We start from the raw sequence: 19150 nt of genomic DNA, 5'->3' as shown, positions 1-19150 counted from the left end.
ATTCATTATGATGGATGTTTTCATTCCAAATATGCTTTCCTAATGTATTTATAATTTTGTAATTTTTTCTCAATGAGGACCACTCAAATCTTCTAAGCTTTAGGTCACATCACTGTGAATCCACCTTGGCTGAGCTGATGATGGTGCAGGTTCCCCAAACCACAGCATCAGCCAAGCTGCAGGTGCCAGGCACTGACCTAAGGTGAGGACAGGTAGGCTGTTCTATTCCTTGCCCTCTGCCTAGTGATCAGACACAACCCCACAGGTATACTTGGGGAATCCAGTGATAAACCCAGCTCATCCAGGGTTGGAGGGACAGTCACTTTTTTTCCTAAATTTTTACACGTTCTGATAACTTCTGCAACTTTCAACTTAAAAAACCGAAATCTTAATTGTTGAACCAATAGTTCCTGATTTTATTTGGCTACAAACCCACTTTTTTTTCCTTATTAATACATTACCCACCATTTTGTTAATGGACTTAGGTTCTAAGGAAAACATTCTGGGAAATACTCCATGACTGCATCCCCTACAAATCTAACTTTAATGCTCTTTACACAGCAGGACTTAAAGCACGCATTGAATTAACGTGGTTATTGAGTCCTATAAAGAGGTAAGGAAGCTAGACAGAGATCTCTATGAAGCTTAATAAATAAAAGGTCTCTATGGATATGTTCTCTATCTTATCTTTGTTATTGATTACATGGATGTATATTATTATTAAGTCTTATTGAACTGAGCATTTAGGATATATTGTACATAAATTACATCCCAAGAAAAAAGAAAATGAAAATAAATAAAGCTCAGCTTAGAAAAAAAAAAAGTCTCTCTATTCCGAAGTAACTGAACTGAACAAAAACCTTCTGAAAGAGGAGTTAGCAGTCTCTACTTTGCCCCGAGTCCCCAGTACTTGAAAGTAATTTCCACCTGAAGTGTATTGGGCCAATCATTCCAGACCCCTGTCTGGCTGACAAATCATGCAGAATTACTGTCTGCCTCAAGCCTCACCGGAGGTTTCTTGCCATGCCATCTGGGCTGATGTTACTTATCCTGCTGTATTTCTTAAATCTTTAATTAGCAACAGGTTCTTTGTGTGAGGACAGAATGCAACCCCTGGGCTACTTCACGGGCCAGTGCACCTCACATGCTCCTGGGAAGGCTTGGTTCCAAATATGTTCTCTTAGTTCGCTTCTTCCACAAATGCTCTTTGTTGGAATCAGACGAGGAAACAAATTATTCTGATGCCTCCAAAGTGAAAGTGAATGTCATTTGATCTAGAAAATCCCAATCTCCATACAATTTCTTCCACAAAATCAGATATTTAGGAAGATAAACATATTCTTATTGATTTTATGTCTACTTCTTCCATCAATTTTTTGGGGGTGAATTGAAATCTCCAACTGTAATTGTTCAGTAAAATCTCTCTTTTTTGCAGTTCTTTAAGTTGTTCTACATGTTTCTGAAGCCTCATGTGGCTTCTGGTGGCTCCTGGTGTCTCTTGGCTTGTGACAGCATAACTCCTTAGCTTTTGCTCTTATGGATTTCCAAATATTGGATGAAGCCCACCTACATGATTGACTTTTTCTTCTTACAGTCAACTGATTGTAAATGTTAACCACATCTGCAAAACACCTTCACAGAAACACCTAGACTCCTGTTTGATTAAATGACAGGCCTAGCCAAGTTGACAGCGACAGTTAAAACTAACTATCATTAAACCACTTCACTAAACTTGTGTACCTTGATACAGCATCTGCGAAACTCAGGGATCTAAAAAAGTATTAGAAACCCTCAGATTCCAAGTGATTTTAAAATGTACATTTTTTTCCTTAGACAAATACTTTCTTTCTTCTTTTTTTTTTTTTTTTTTTTTTTTTGCGGTACGCGGGCCTCTCACTGTTGTGGCCTCTCCTGTTGCAGAGCACAGGCTCCGGACGTGCAGGCTCCGTGGCCATGGCTCACAGGCCCAGCCACTCCGCGGCATGTGGGATCTTCCTGGACCGGGACACAAAACCTGTGCCCCCTGCATCGGCAGGTGGACTCTCAACCACTGCGCCACCAGGGAAGCCCACAAATACTTTCTTGAAATGATTTCACTGGTTACAAAGACAGAAGATGAAAGTTCTCTTTTGCAGCATAATTGGATGTTTAGACACATTTTCAAATATTAAGAATACCACCTCTTATTTGAATATGTACATTTATATTGAATGTATATATATTTATATTGAACATATATGTGTGTATATATGTGTGTGAGTATATGTATATGTTTTATACATATACATATACATATATATATATATATATATATATATATATATAGAGAGAGAGAGAGAGAGAGAGAGAGAGAGAGAGAGAGAGAGAGAAGTTGAAAGAATAGAGCAATGAACTGCAATCTCACTTAAAGTATCCCCTGGTTACTCATAAAGTTTCCCAGATATCCATTTTAAATATGGCCAGAAGTGGTCTCTCCTATTCTGCCTTCCATGAACCCTGTGGTTGCCAGACTTTATGGCGGACCCCATGACACCCACTCCTAGAATTAACCTTTGTGCCGTCCCTATCTTTTGAATGTGACAAGGACCTGCAACTTGTTTCTAATCAAGAGAATGTGGCAACAGTAGCACACCTGATTATGTGCACATGATTAGATAAGAGTGTGGTGCCTGTTTTGTTAGAGTCTTTGTCAATTTCTAACTCCCAAAAGCAAGCTGACACGGGCACAGCTACAAAGATAACTCTGCCAACAGCCTCGATGAGCCTGGAAACAGAGCCCTCTCCAGGCAAACCTTTTCATGAGAACGCAGCTCAGCCTGTGAAACCCTCAGCAGAGGACCCAGCTAAGCTGAGCCCAGACTCCTGAACCATCGAAACTATGAAACAATACAGGTGTGAGTTTTTTTAACTTACATAATTTGTGGTGATTGGTTGCACAGCTTAGAACATCTAATATAAACACCCATCTATCCAACCATCTCAAATTAAATACGAGTGTGTTGATATGTATGTGTGTGTTTAACATTGTCACATATTTTCTTTACTTAGTTTTTATTTCCTGAACCATATCTACATTTCAAGCGTCATGATGCTTTACCCTAAATACGACAGTGAGTTTCTCATCAAAGTAAAGACAATCTCCTATAATTGTAATGTAATGATATTTATATATTTAGCATACTTAGCAAATTAATCATACTTAGCAAATTACCAATAATTCCAAAGTATCAAGTAAAACTGAAGTTCATTTATGTATTCTTTGAGACACAAAAGACTTTTTTTAAAAAACTTTTCAAAGAGGTCCACACATACTCATTTTTTGAAAGCTATTTTAGCAAAGGTCTACTAGAAGATAGGATAAATTATTAAATTGAATATAAATGACTAAATTATACCACATTTAAAAGTATCCATAGCATTGTTAATTCCCTGTGTTCATTCCAAGAATAGTGGGTTTAATACTTGGTTATTTACATATTAAAGGCCACTTAATGTCCACCATCTACTGCTGAAGACAGTCTGGGCAGGCCTTCCTGACCCTCTCTCATCTCCTGCCCTAGTAGTGTCCAGTCCAGATTCTTTAAATTGCAAACAATAAAATCCACTTAAACAAATTTAAATATATTGAATGGGCAATACTTCAATAATTTTTAAATGTTATAGAATTCAAGAAGGGCAAACCAAAATTAAGTCAGACTTTGTGAGATTGGAATTGATGATTGACAAATGGAAAGTCTAGTACACGTTGTCTCTACTTGGTCTCCAAGCTGTTATGTATTCGATCTCTATCTTAAATTCTGGCTATTTTTTTTTCTGCTTACTTATATCATCTTACTTACTTTATCGTGAATTTAGTACAGCATAGTCACCAACTCTGATCTAAATTGTGACATTTCAATCCCAGAGCCCTTTACCACCTGACTCAGGTTCCCAAGGCCCCATCCCTCTCCCCAGGTATAAAACAATACTCTCCTTTTCTCACTTATCTAAAAGTAAGATTGGATAAGGTCACAGTTGTTACAAAAAATTGTACAATTAATTGTGATCCCACACATGATTATAACCACTGCTCAAAGTAGCAACTGTTCATTTCAACATGCAAGTGAAAAAAAAGACAGGTGATACATAGCAAGTCAACTGCTGACCAAAACTGTATGTGTCCTAGGGAAAGTGGGTGCTGCAGATCTGACCTTGTCTCAACTCACATTTCAGTACTTAATTCTCAGGCAGGTAAAGATGGAAAAATACTGCTTCCATCTCATCTATCCCACAACCAGGCAACACAGAAGTTAACCTTTTGAAAAACAGTTTCTTTCTCAGTTTATATGGGTATAACTTGTCCATGGATCTATCAACCCTTGAACCTTCCAAAGACACCAGAAAAGGCACCCTTTAATCTCGCTCTCTAGATCCTTTTCAACTACAGATTTCGTCAAATAGCCAGAAAAGTACAAATCCAAGGATTGAGGACAAAATTAGCTGACATCAATAGATGTGTAGAACAAAAAATCCCTGCCACCAGCAGAATGAGTATAAAATCCCTATTTAATAAAGACTATCAGTATCTATTGCCAGCTTTCCTCTTAATTGGATTATGACTAAAATGTTGATGGATAAAAATAAGAAAATCAACTTTTGATTTTTATTATTTGTTTTTACCATCCACAACATGTTTGGACCTGCAAACATGGCCCTGTGATTTTATTATGACTTACCCAAAAATGAAAAGCTAAAACAGCACACAAAGTGTGTGAGATTTCAAAAAACAAAAATCAGTTTCGTCAATGTCGTCATCGTATAGGTAAACTCTATCACTTCTCACCAATATCCAGCTTTCATTCTTATTAGGGAATTATGTCTCCCCACCATACCGACCTCAGGTGTGGCCATATGTCTTGTTTCAGCCAGTGAAGGGTGAGAGATGACACTTATCACTGGTACAAACTTTAAGAGCTAAGTGCATGGGCTTCCCTGTTGGTGCAGTGGTTGAGAGTCTGCCTGCTGATGCAGGGGACACAGGTTCGTGCCCCAGTCCAGGAAGATCCCACATGCCACGGAGCAGCTGGGCCCGTGAGCCATGGCCGCTGAGCCTGTGTGTCCGGAGCCTGTAAAAAAAGAGTTAAGTGCACTTTAGCATGCTTCCTTTTTTGCCACCAATGTTTTCAAGAATATTACAGATGGAGGATCTATCTGACAGCCTGCAGATAGACTAGAGCCCCCGAGCTGACTTGAGATGAATATCTAGGATGAGCAAGAAATAAACCTTTGGTGTTTTACACCCTTGGAATTTGCAGTTCCTTTGTTACCATGGTATAGCCTAGACTGTCTGGCTAATATCCTTTACTTCTGACCTTTATATCTACCCAAGAAGACAGCAACAACAGTCTAGCTATTTGCCCTACTTCTCCCTTTCCTCTGTCAAAGACATAGTCTACATTGCTGCTGGTGTAAACCTTATGAAATCCAAACGTATTCATGCTTTATTAAAATCCTTCTATGAAATATAGTGTTAAGTCAAAACCCATAGTATATAAAACAAAGTCACTCATAATCTGCCATCTCCTTCAGATTGCCTTCCACTCACAAACTTCTTGCAGTACTCGGATTTCTGAAATTCTTTCATATTTTTGAATTTGCTCATAAAATGTCCTCTACATAGAGGACAGATCTTTGCCAGCTCTCCTATAAAGGCTTACCCATTCTTCAAAATTCAGCTCAGATATCTTCAATTCTATGAAGTTCTTCCTCCAACTGAAGTCAGAAGACCTGTGTCTTAGTCCTCACTCTGCAAGCTGTGTGCAAAAGCGGACTCTCTCAACAACGCATGAAGTATCTGAGACATGTTAGGACTGAGTATTCTTCCTCTTTCTCAATGGCTCTTCATTTATTACCTCATGCTTCTGTAACGTGGTCCACACAATCTGCGGAACCAGGGAGATATCAGAAAAGGTCTATGGATATCCAGCCTGTCCTTCTCACTGCTCTTCACTAAGACTTTTGTGATTTTATGTTCCAATTTTGTTATTTATTAAAGATCGATTGGGGACATCAGCAGGGTTCTTAAGCTCTTTTTGATGAGGTAGATTGAGCAATGGACCCTTCTATGGAGATATATATTCTGGTTTGGGACCAAGGTCATAGGTCTCTGGTTAAAAAAATGAACTTCATTTAGATGATCCCCATGGTCTCTTGTAGTGTGGCATCTCATGAGTGTAAAAGTATGGTTCATTCAACCAGTAACAGAAAATATTTATTGAGGACATTCCAAGCACAAGGTCTCAGATCAAATGCAGGGACCTGTTCACTAACCTGGAGGTTTTATACAAAAGCTTGAAGGTATTGTTGATGGAATGCACTTTTTCTCTGCTACACTTCCGTCTCTGTATTTCAGGTTAGTGATTCCAAAGCTTTGCATCCAGCAACTTCTTGTTTATTAGCAATGGCACCCTTGGTGGGTCCCTGTGGAGTGACTGTGGGGAAATTAAATGTTTTCACACTGGGCACAATCCTTCAAAGAAAGTCCTTGCCTGAGACGAATTCTCTCCACAGGTTGTAGTTAGTAATTTGCTTCCTGTTAATAATTCCACACACATTGATCCCACAGCAGCTGGTGATTATTTGGCAGAAAACTCACTGGATTTATTTTAAATTTAGAAAAAAAATTTGCTCCAGTACCTGCTTCCTGCTTCGGCATTGCCTTGGGAGACCAGAATATTCTGAATAGCTTGGTGAGAATGACCAGTGTTCTCAACAACAACAAAGCCTCAAACTTTTCATCCAGCTGCCCACAGGAACAAGATTTTGTTTTTCATTCAGCTGAATTTCTTCAAGCAGTTTCAAGTATAAAGGCTTTTCTAGCTTCATCCCAATTCATCAGGCATACACTGCTAAAATAAGACATTTCCTTTTCACAGCCAGCTTCTCTTTTTGCCCTTCACAGCATCCACCCCTCTCTACTCCTCACCTCTAAAAAAAGAGTGGTTGTTTGTCATTAAGCGTCTGTTATCTGTATTGGGAACACATTTAATGCCAGAATAGGAGCTCCATTAAGGCATTTTTGTATTGTTCATTGTGGTATCTTCAGCAGCTGAGACAATGCCAGGTACATAACAGGTGTTCAAACACTATCTGTGCTGATTTATCAAAAACACCAAACTACATTTTCTATTGCATAAATATTATTATCTCTTGCCAAATATCAAAGGTGGGTTAAGATTTCTCTGAGCGTAATATGATGACCATTTTTCTAAACACAATTTTACTGCCAATGCACTCCATTTGTCAGAGGTAATCACACCTAGTTGTATTCAAGTCTCCTATCTGGTTATCTTACCTTAGCATCCATCAACAATTCATCCCATTTTTCACCTCCACATTGGGACCTTTGACGTACCACATTCATCATTGTTTTTTTCTTCTGAAGCCATTAACACTCTTGTTGCAAGATCAATTAAAACTTTAGCAAGCACTTAAAGCTTTCTGATATTATTCCCAGTCAGACTTTATGCCCTAAATGCAATATGTTCATTCCTTCCTCCCTTTCTAAAACTGCTTCTCACTTTTACTTCATTAATCAAGTTTTTATCTATGCTTCCTGGGGTATTTCACTTAGTACACTCTCCATAAAGCCTTCCTGAACCAGTGCAGGAAAAGCAAACACTGTCTTCAGAAACCCCATACAAGTCATTTGCATCCTTCATTTTGGTCAAAGACATCCTGAGTTAGAGGAAAATGCATAAAATTTGCAGGAGAAAAGCTAAAATTAAATTCCTAATTAAGACTGTTGGACAATGATTGTGTTCCTTGGACAATAATTGTACTCCCATTTATCTATCAGTTTTGTCACTTGTGAAGTTATGGAAATATTATCTGACCCATATGTCTTGTGAGAAGCAAAGAGGTAATGATTGTGGCTTATGCAGTACCACAAAATGCTAGTTTTCATTACTTACCATATATTATACATTTGCAGATGTGTCATCTTGTCCATTAAAGTAAGTTTCTTGAATTCAGAGACTGGGCCCTTTTGTCTTCCACAGCACTGACTCCTACAAAGTTCCCTTGATTTGAGATGAATGAAAAAAAAAATCAAAGAAAAACCTAATATGTGAGGTCCTAGCCTCTGTTCTCAATGAGCAGGGTTCTCACACTATGTAGGGAAGACCCTACAGTGCGGTCTATGCTTTTATGATGAATGTACAGAAGGAGGAGGGACCAAGTACTTCTCAGAGGAGGTAACTTTCAAATTCCATTTTAAAGGTGATTATGATATTCAATCATATAAAATAAAGAAGGATATATTAGGAGTGCATCCAGAAATAACATTTATAAAAACCAGGAAGCACACTCCGAGTTTTATGATAAGGGAGTAGTTAGCCACTCAATATGGCCAGAAAGGGTCAGGTACCAAGAGATGGAGAGTCCAAGTAACAGGAGACCTGCATGGCAAGCTAAGAAAATTCCACCCTATCTTTTGGAACTTTTTCTGGTCCATTAGCATGGGCTGACCTCCCGTGTGTCTGGTCCTCCTCACCTTCCCAACTGTGACTTGCTTTCCCACCCTTGCATTCATCATCACCTTCTGGTCCCTGCAGCTTGACCCCTTCTCCATCTCATCCCTGTAATCACTGTAAATTTCAGACCTATTATTTCTTATTTGACCTTGGACATTCTTACAGAATCCAACCCTATCTCAACCCACAATGGCAGGAAAGAAGCACACTGACCCTGGTCCTCCTGCAGCCTTTAAAGCCCACTCCTTATCAAGGGAAGGGAATCATTCTTGGAGACATTGAGGTCCAACATTTAAATATTATGCTGCTGCATTTATGAAAAGCATTTAGGAGCACCTGTGGAAAACATAAACTTAAACATAAATTCAGAAAGGGAGACTTACCATGAGTGGGCATGTGTCATTTATGTGGGAGGAAATCTTCGGATAACACAATATTGTACAGATAATGTATGGAAGGGACTTCAAAGTTTTGAATGCTCTGAATAAAATGAAATGGAGAAGAATTATGCTTTGACCTCGGAATTCATAGACCTGAGCTACGATTGCATGTTTCAGCTTTCTACAGTTTCCCCAGCTGATGATGGTGATGTCAAAATATCACATAACAAGTGTGATGTTCAATAACATCCAATGTGATCTTTACTAGAAAATGCAATGCATCAGAGGGAATCAATGGAAGCAGTTTCACTAAAGTAAGAGTGGAATGGATTAATTCACTGGTCGTCTATGCTGAACTGCACCACAAACTGGATTCTTGCTCTGTGAAACCCAACAGTGCCAGGTAGAACAGTGTAACTCTAGGGCTGGGGTAGAAAATAACTCTCTGAAATTATGAACACAAACTGTGTTATATGCTGTGAAACCTTTGGGCACCTGGGTTGTCTGGGAATCTTTAGAAGAGTCCAATGAAGTCACATCATCCATGGGCTTTATTCTGCATCTTCTCTGGCCAGAGACTAGCAACAGAGCTACATTCTATCAAATGTTAAGTCCCAAGCATTCTCTCATTTATTAATTCAAAGGATATTTCCTATAGATCAACTCTGTTTTATATGAACGTGGAACTAGAAACAAGACAGCAAGTGAAATGGGAGACATTCTCACTCCCATTCTTGATCCAAGTCCACTTTAGTAGTGCTTTCTAAATACTCACATGAAATGAATAAATATTATACCTCTTCTGTGATACATACCCCCTGAGGTGATGCCTAATGTGATGACTATCCTTTCCTTGAATGTGAACATGTTCTGTGACCTGCTTCTAACAGAATATGGCAAAGGATGTAACTCTATTGATTAGGTTATATTACCTGACAAAGGTGAAGGCTATCACTCCATGACTACATTACTTTATATAAGATTATAACTTAGCAGACTAGAGAGAGATTTTCCTGGTGGCTTTGAAGAAACAAACAGCCATGTAGTGAAGTGCCCATGGAGAGGGACAAGTGTCAGAAAACCACAGTGGTCCAAGACTTAAGGGCAGCCTGTGAGAAGTTGAGGGCCTCAGTCCTACAACCACAAGGAAATAAACCCTGCCAACAACGTGAATGAGCATAGAAATGGATTCTTCCCTAATGATCCTCTGGGTCAGAACACAGCTCAGCTGACACCTCAGTCACAGCCTGGTGAGATACTGAGCAGAAGACTGCTAAGCCATGCCTGGACTCCTGACCCACAGAAACTGGTCACAAACTAGAGATAATATGTATGTTGGTAATAATTTGTTATGGAGTAAGAGAAAACTAAGACATCCTTGATTCTAAGGTTCCATCTTATAAGGTTTAAAATCAATGTAGTAATAGTTTTATGGGAAACTAGGATTACTACATTAAATATATATTGAAAAAGAGGGATTTAACAACCTATAATACTATATATTGATGTACCAGGTGCTTTGCTAAAGCCAGAGGATGGGCTAATAAGGAAAAATGCAAGCTTTCTGCTTCAATGAACCCACAGCATAGATGAAAGAGACATAGACAGCAACAAGGCAACATGCAGATTTACACTGTGGCCTAGAGGGACCACACGCTGACTACAGCCTATCTCTCCCACTGGTTCTAGCTGAAACTGGACAGAACACAACAAAAAGCTAGTTGAGACCTCTGAAAAGTAAGCAATATCAGATGAATTGGGAATTGAATTAAAGCTGAGTAACAACTTATAGCCAGAGTGACTTTCATAGATTTTTTTCCCCTCCTTTGTCTTCACAAGGGTGAACCAAATTGTGGAACTATGCAGCAGTCATTGACCGCAAAAACAGTAGAGGAAAAAATCAATAAAATCAAAAGCTCATTCTTTGTAAAGCTCAATAAAATTCATAAAGTGCTACCCAAACTGCCTACAAAAAAAAGAAAAGATGCAAACTGCCTAATTCAAGAATTAAAGAGGGAATATGACTAAAGACCCTTACAACTTTAAAAGAATAATAACGAAATTCTATGAGCAATTCTATGGTCTCCAGTTCAACAACATAGATGAAATGAAATGATTCTTTGTAAGTCACAAATTATCAAACCTCACTGAACAAATAGGTAGTATGATTCTTCCTACACCAAATAAATAAACTGAACTGTAGTTAAAAACCTTCCAACAAAGAAAACTGCAGGCTCAGATGGTTTCACTAGAGTTCTACCAAACATTTAGGAAAGAAATGCTACCAATTCTATATAATCTCTTCCAAAAAACAGGGGAAGAAATACTGCCCCAATTATTTCAATAATTTCTTGGCTCTGTCCCCTAAGGCAAATAAATAAAAGCAAAAATAAACAGTTAAACTTAAAAGATTTTTCACAGCAAAAGAATCCATTGACAAAAGAAAAGACAACCTACGGAATGGGAGAAAATATTTGCAAATGTTATGACTGACAAGGGGTTAATATCAAAAATAAATAAATATCTCATACAACTCAATACTGAAAAACAAAAAACCCAATCAAAAAATGGGCAGAAGACCTGAATAAACATTTTTCCAAAGAAGACATACAGATGACTAATACGCACATGAAAAGATGCTCACATTGTAAATTATTAGGGAAATACAAATCTAAACAACGATGAGATATCATCTCATACTTGTTAGAACAGCTATCATCAAAAAGTCTACAAATATCAAACGTTGGCGAGGATGTGGAGGAAATGGAAGCCTTGTACACTCTTGGTGAGAATGTAAATCCGTGCAGCCACTATGGAGAACAGTATGGGAGTTCCCCAAAAAACTAAAAATAGAATTACCATATGATCCAGCAATTCCACTCCTGGGTATAGGTATATCCAGAAAAAAATGAAAATACAAATTCAAAAAAATACGTGCACCCAATGTTCCTAGCAACACTATTTACAATAGCCAAGATATGGAAGCAATCCAAATGTCCATCAACAGACAAATGAATAAAGAAGACATATATGATGGAATATTACTCAGACATAAAAGAGAATGGAACTGTGCCATTAGCAGCAATGTGGATGGACCTAGAGAATATTATGCTTAGTGAAATAAGTCAGATAGACAGACAAATACTGTATGATATCACTTATATGTGGAATCTAAAACATAGTACAAAAAAAGTATATAGCAAAACAGAAACAGACTCACAGATACAGAAAACAAACTAGTGGTTATCAGTGGAGAGAAAAAGGTGGGGAGGGGCAGGATAGGGGTATGGGATTAGGAGATACAACTACTATGTATAAAATAGGTAAATCACAAGGATATATTATATAGCACAGGGAATTATAGGCATTATCTCATAATAACGTTTAATGGTGTATAATCTATAAAAATACTGAGTCACTATGCTGTACACCAGAAACCATATAACATTATACTTCAATAAAAACCAATCAACTATAATTCAATAAAAATAAATTAAATTAAAAAATAAATTCATCAAAGATACCTTTAAAAAAACAATGTGGTATTGGTATAAGCCAATGTGACAGAACAGATTGCTATATAATGTGAAAAGATAGTTACATGAACAATGAATTGCCTTTTCAAGAAATGGTACTGGACCAATGGGACTTCCAAATGAAAAACAGACAAATAAAAACAAAAAGCAAAAAACAAATTTCAACCTATACCTTAACTAAAAATTAACTCAGAATATCTCAGCTCTAAATGTAAAATATACAATTATAAAACTCTCAGAAGAAAACATCAGAGAAAAGCCTTTATGACCTTGGTTCAGGCATCTTTCTTAGCTAAGCATGATCTGTGAAAGAAAAAAATGTTAAGTTGGACTTTAAATTTAAAACTTCTGCTCTTCAAAATAGGTTGCTGAAAGAATATCGACAAGCTATAGATTGGGAGAAAATATCTGCATATCTGACAAAGGACGTTTCCCACAATATATAAAGAACTTAGAAAACTCAACAATTAAAAAGCAAACATGCCAATGTAAATAATGGGCAAAATATTTTCACAGACAGTTTACCAAAGAAAATATGTGGAAGGCAAATAAGTACATGAAAAAATGTTCAACATCATTCAGCATTAGAAAAATGCATATTAAAATCACCAAGAGATACCACTGTATATTATTAGAATGGGTGAAAAATTAATAATAAGAATTGACAATATTAAGTCTTGGTGACAAGAACTCTCATGCATTAATGGAAGAAGGCACAATAGAAAAAAATTTGGAAAACAGTTCATCAGTTTCTTATAAATTTAAACACACACTCTACAACCAACCAATCCCACTCATAGGCATTTACTCAAAAGAAATGAAAAATTGAGTTCACACAAGAATCTATATGACAAAGTTTATAGAAACTCTATTATAAATCACCAAAAATGGAAATAACCAAACGACCTTTAACAGTGAATGGATAAATAAAATATGGTACATCAATACTACTCAGCAATAAAAATTAACAAATTACTGATACATTCAATGATAAGGATAAATTCCAAATGCATTATGCTAAGAGAGAGAAGCCAGACTCAAAATGCTATAGAGTGTATAATTCCATTTATATGACATTCTGGAAAATGCAAAACTATAGGGTCAGAGAACAGGTCCGTGGTTTCTGGGGCTGAAGTGTGGGGTAGGTGGGACAGCATAAAGGTGTTCATTTAGGGAGATGGAAACCTTCTGTGACTTTACTGCACTGGTGGTTACATAGTTCTCTGCATTTGTCAAAACTCATAGAACTGTGCACCAAAGAGTGAACTTTATTGTATGTAAATTTTAAATAAAAACAAAAATAATTAAACCACGAATCAGACAAATATATAGCTACATCTATTATAAGTGCTACAAAAGAGAATATAATAAAAATTAGCCTGATCAGAGAGGATAGATACAGACTGTTGAACAGAAGTGAGATTTGAAGGAACAGTGGCATTTCACGGGAGAAGGGGGGGAGGAGTGAAGGCTGTTCCAGACACAGGAAGAGCATGTGTGCAAAGGTCCAGTGGCAGGAAGAAGAAGAGCATGTTTTGGTAACTGAAGTAAGGCCAGTGTGGCTGGAGCGTGGAAAATGACAGTGACCTCAGTGTGTCTTGTAAACCACAATAAGAGTTTGGTCTTTATTTGAGGACAAGGGCAAAGCCATTGAATAATTTTCATCAGGCATAGGACAAAGTTCCTCTCTCTCAGAATGGATTCAGGGAAACAAACCATAATTAGGAGCCTACTGTGATACTTGAGACAAGAGACCATCAGATTCCCACCTGTAGTGGTGCAGTGGTGATAAACAGAACTGAAAAGATCCTTGGAATATTCATATAGCAAATTGATAAAATTTTGTGTTGGATTGGATATGACACATGCACAAACAGCAAAGTGTCAAATGTAAGTCTAAATCTGGAGTCCCTAAACATTTTTACATTTTAGGCTTTGAAAGCCACACCACAAGTGGACTCTGTTGCATATTGTCTTCTTGGTTTATTTTATTCTGCTTCTTGCTTTTTAGCAACCATTTTTTAAATGTTTGGCTCATCCTTAGCTCATGAACTACATGAAACAGGCCACAAGCTGGATTTGCCTTGTGATGCAGGGGATTCTGGCTTTCATAAGACAGTAGGTACCAGTGCCTTTCTGTGGAGCAGCTGACATGGTTTGAAGCAAATACATCATGGGATTAAATTTTAAAATGTTGACCTTGAGCTGCCTTTGAAACACCAGATGGAGATATCAAGCTGTCACTTGGGTATACAGAACTGATGCTCGGAACAGAAATCTGGGCAAACATATAATTAGACATTGTCTATGACTGTGGTAATAAAGGCAGAGATACGGATGAAAGTGCCTGAGGAAAAGTTAGACTGGGAAGAGGAGAGGGTTTGGGGTTGAGTCCTGAGCAACTGCATAAGTTAGTGTCTCAATTAAAGATGATGAACCTACAACAGAAACAGAGAGAGTGGGCAGAGTAATTGAAAGGAAATTAGATCAGGTTGTGTTACAAAAGCCAAAGGATTCCATTCAGATGCTCATTTCTTCTCCAGAATCACACTCAAAATGGGGATTTAAGCCTTATGAATGTCCTAGCCAAAGAGTCTTCCAAATCCATAATGGTCATAGGTTGTTTCATAAACTATTATGATAATCCAGTGCATTTGTATTAACATGTGTGGGTGATAGCAATCCTTTAACCTATAATATCCATAATATAATTTTGATTATTTAGAAGAATTACAGGGTCTTTTTTGAGTTTACTGTTTGGTTAAAATAATCATCTTATTTTTCAAAATCAAACAACTTCTCGTCAAATTTGACTGGAAGTGTTTGAGGGTCAATAATTACCTAGCTCTGTGATATTCCCATACAAATCATATTAGTACCTCTCAGCTTCAAATTTTATGTATGCATTTTCAATATATGTGCCAATATTTATTGTTTCTTACTGGATTTTATATTATAACCTATATATATATAGGTTAATTTCATCTTTGACTATAGTAGATAATGTTCATTATTTCCCAAAATGTTTTTACCAATTTAGAGTATTACTGGCAGTATACAAGGAATTACAGTTAGTCCACATCTTTGTCAACACTTGATTTTGGCAGTCTTTAAAATTGTTGCCAATCTTACAAATACAGTGGCATGTATTTAATGTCCATTTCCCTGATTAATGAAATTGAGGACTTTTCTCATGTTATCGGCCATTTGAATTTCTTTTTCTGTGAGTGTCTCTTTACATTTTGTCTCTTTTTTATGAGGTTGTTTGTGTTTTTCTTATGGATATGTATCAATTATTTATATATTCTGCATATTGATCCCATTTCAATTACATGCTTGAAAAAACATCTTCCAGTGTGCAGCATTCATAATCTTTTTCCTTGAGGTTTATTTAGTAGAAGAGAGATTCTTAATTTTAAAGGAATTTGATTTTTGCAGTTCTTTTGTTTTTCACTTTTTACATCTTGTTAAAAGTTGTACCTTAATATGATAAAGATGTTGTCCCATATTTTCCTTTAGAGATGTAGAGTTATGCCCTCCTTTTCCTATGGATTTGCAACACCAGTGCTGTCATAAATCAAGGTTCTATTATCAAGTGGTGATTATGGGATCTCTGTTCTGCTCATTGGTTAATTGGTCTGTCATTGAAGCCATGCCCCACTCTCCTGCCCTCCTAATGACTGTAACATGAGAAGTCTCAATGTCTCAAACAAAGTCACCCCTCAGCCCCCTACCCTAGCATTGCCCTGCTGCTCTTCAATGTTCTGGCTTTTTTAATTTTTGCCATTTACTATTCCATATACATTTCAGAGTATTTATATTTTTATTTTTACATATTTTATAATTGTATGTTTCATGGTAGTTTTCAAGAGGTTACATCTCTTTCTCAGGTATTCCTTTCTGCCTTAAAGACTAATGTGTCTGACATTAGTGTAGCCATCATAGCTTTCTTTGGGTTAGGATTTGCCTTTACTTTAAGCCTTTTTGTACTGTTTTGTTTCATATATGTTTCCTATAAATAGCACATAGGTCTATACATAGAAACAATTTTAAACAAGTCTGGTAATCTTTATCTTTAATTGGATACTTTAGTTTATTTTCAATTATATTATTACATGTATATATACATACACATATATGTTTGTACTTATTTCTACCACTTGATTTTGTGTTTCATATTGATTCACTTCACCCTACTTTTGATTGGTTATGTACTTTTTGTTGTTTTTCTCCTCCTTTAGTTTAGAAGTTATGCACTCTATTATCCTCTTAGTGGTTACATGAGACAATTGAACACACATACTTTGTACCTAAAATAACATTACCTTCCCCATGAACAATACAGAGATCTTAAAATATTTATTTTCTACTGCCTGTCTTCTGAACTTCTAAGTTCTCACTGATTTTAGTTTTTTCTTGTTTCTTTTACATCACAGACTTCATTTTTACTGTAGGATAAAATTGATGATTGTTTAGATTCTTTTGCATATTTATTACTCTCTTTGCTCAATACTTCATGATTCTCAGAACTTCCATGCATGATAATTTTCCTTCTGCCCAAAATACATCCTTTAGAAATTTCTCTAATATTGGCTGGAGGAAAATTGAGTTTCTATTAATAGGAAATACTTATTTTGTCCTCATTTTTAAACATATTTCATAATGTATATAATATATATATATATAATCATTATATAATACATATAATTACATAATAATTATAATTCATACATATATATAATTTTGCCTGGTCATTTATTTCCTCTTAGTGTATTGAAAATCTTATTATCTTTCAACTTCCATTGTGGCTTTTGAGAAATCAGACATCCATCAAGCTGTCATATTTGTAAATGTAATCTTTTCTTTCTGTTTCTATCTTCGTTTTTGTTTTTTTCCAGTTTCACTGTGGTGAGTCTGTGTAAGGATTTCTTTTTACTTATCCTGCTTGGGATTTATTGGGATTTTTGCATCTAAGGATTGATTTCTTTCTACAATTCTGGAAAATTTTAAGTTATTATATCCTTTAATGTTAATGCTTCTCTCATTCTCTCTGTTATCTCCTTCAGAAACTCCAGTTTGATGCAAGTTAACTTTGATCTCCCCTGCATGTGTTTCAACTTCCCTGTTACTATATGACATCCATTTATCCCCCTTGACCATATTCCATGTGATTTCATGATTCTACAGCTGCCCAACCTTCCATTTACTCTCTCCAGTAGATTACCTTAATTGTCATAGTATTTTAATTTTTAATTATTTTATTTAGTTCTCTAATTAACCTTATTTATTATTTTTCACTCTCCTGTTTTTGAAGATGTTATTAAGCTTTCCTAATATCTTAATACACATAATGTAGAGAAAGCCCCCCCTCCAAAGATGTGCATGCCTTATCCCTGGAATTTACAAATATATCACTTTAAAAGGCAACAGTGACTTTGCAGATGTAACTGAGTTTACAGGCTTTAAGGAGGATGATTAGCCTCGATTATCTAGGCTGATCCTTTCTAATCACAGGCAGCCTGAAAAGGGGAGAACTTCCTCCTGTAAGAAAAAAAATATAGCGGAGGGGAGAGCAGAAAGGTCCCCAGGGTGAAAAGGACTCAGTATAACTTTGCTGGATCTGAGATGTAGGTGCTCCTGTAAAATGACCAAAAAGAGGCCTCAAAGTTAATGGTGGCCCCCAGACAACAGTCAGGAAGGAAATGGACCTTAGGCTTACAACTGCAAAAACCCAGATTCTGCCAACAGCCCTGATGAGCTTGGAAGTGGATTCTCCCAAAAGCCTTCTCATAAGACTATGCCAACAACGCCTAAATTTTGGATTCCTGAAACCTGGAGCAGAGAACTCAGCTGAGCCAACCCCCAGAACTAGATAATAAACACACGTTTTTTCAAAATCCTAAATTGTGGTAATTTTTTATAGCAACAATAGAAAACAGATACAATGTATTAAACATCAAATCAAAACTTTACTACTTAATGTGTGGTCCACAGATCAGAAGTAATGGCAAACCTTGGGGGTTTATTAGAAATGCACAATATCAGGACCAGCTCTTAGACTTACCAAGTTAGAATTTTATTTTAATAAATCAAAATATCACTAGGTGGGCCATAAATGCTCAGAAGCAATGTTAGAAGACATCCAGTGTCTGATTATGTCAATATCCAAGGTCTATGTGGTGTGATTCTTGTTTCTTATTCCTGTTCATGGTGCCTGGATCCCTTGTGTTTTATGACTTACTGTGCATTTTCATTTATTGGAATTTTATCTATGGGATTTCAACATGTGCATGTGTTTACAGATTTTAACTGAGTGGATCTGGGATGGGTCGGGAGTATCTACATTTCCAACAAAGGAAGTTCCTTCAGAAAGTAATTGTATTTGCTCTTACCTGGTGCCTGGAGACTCTCAATCCTGGTTCCACGTGGTTCACCCTACACAAGTGGGCGAATTAGATCTCTAAACCTATGTGAGCTTCAGCTTGTGGTTTTGATTCTCAGGGAAGATTTCTTTGACCTTCAACCAAGAACAATATATAATTTTCCAAGTAAGGAACTGGGCAGTGAGTTTATTCTAGTTTACTCTTAAGCTAAAGGTGAAGCTACTAGAAGTCACAGGTTTGTTGGGCAGATCTACTGGCCCTCCCAACATGCATGGGGCTTTGGCTTTGTGTGGCCTTGTGCTCAATGCAGCCTTGAATATTGAATCTTCTAATTGCCC

The sequence above is a fragment of the Mesoplodon densirostris genome, chromosome 14 (genome assembly GCF_025265405.1).
Source record: "Mesoplodon densirostris isolate mMesDen1 chromosome 14, mMesDen1 primary haplotype, whole genome shotgun sequence".
NCBI classification, from domain to species: Eukaryota; Metazoa; Chordata; class Mammalia; order Artiodactyla; family Ziphiidae; genus Mesoplodon; species Mesoplodon densirostris.
This window is presented reverse-complemented; position numbering follows the sequence as displayed.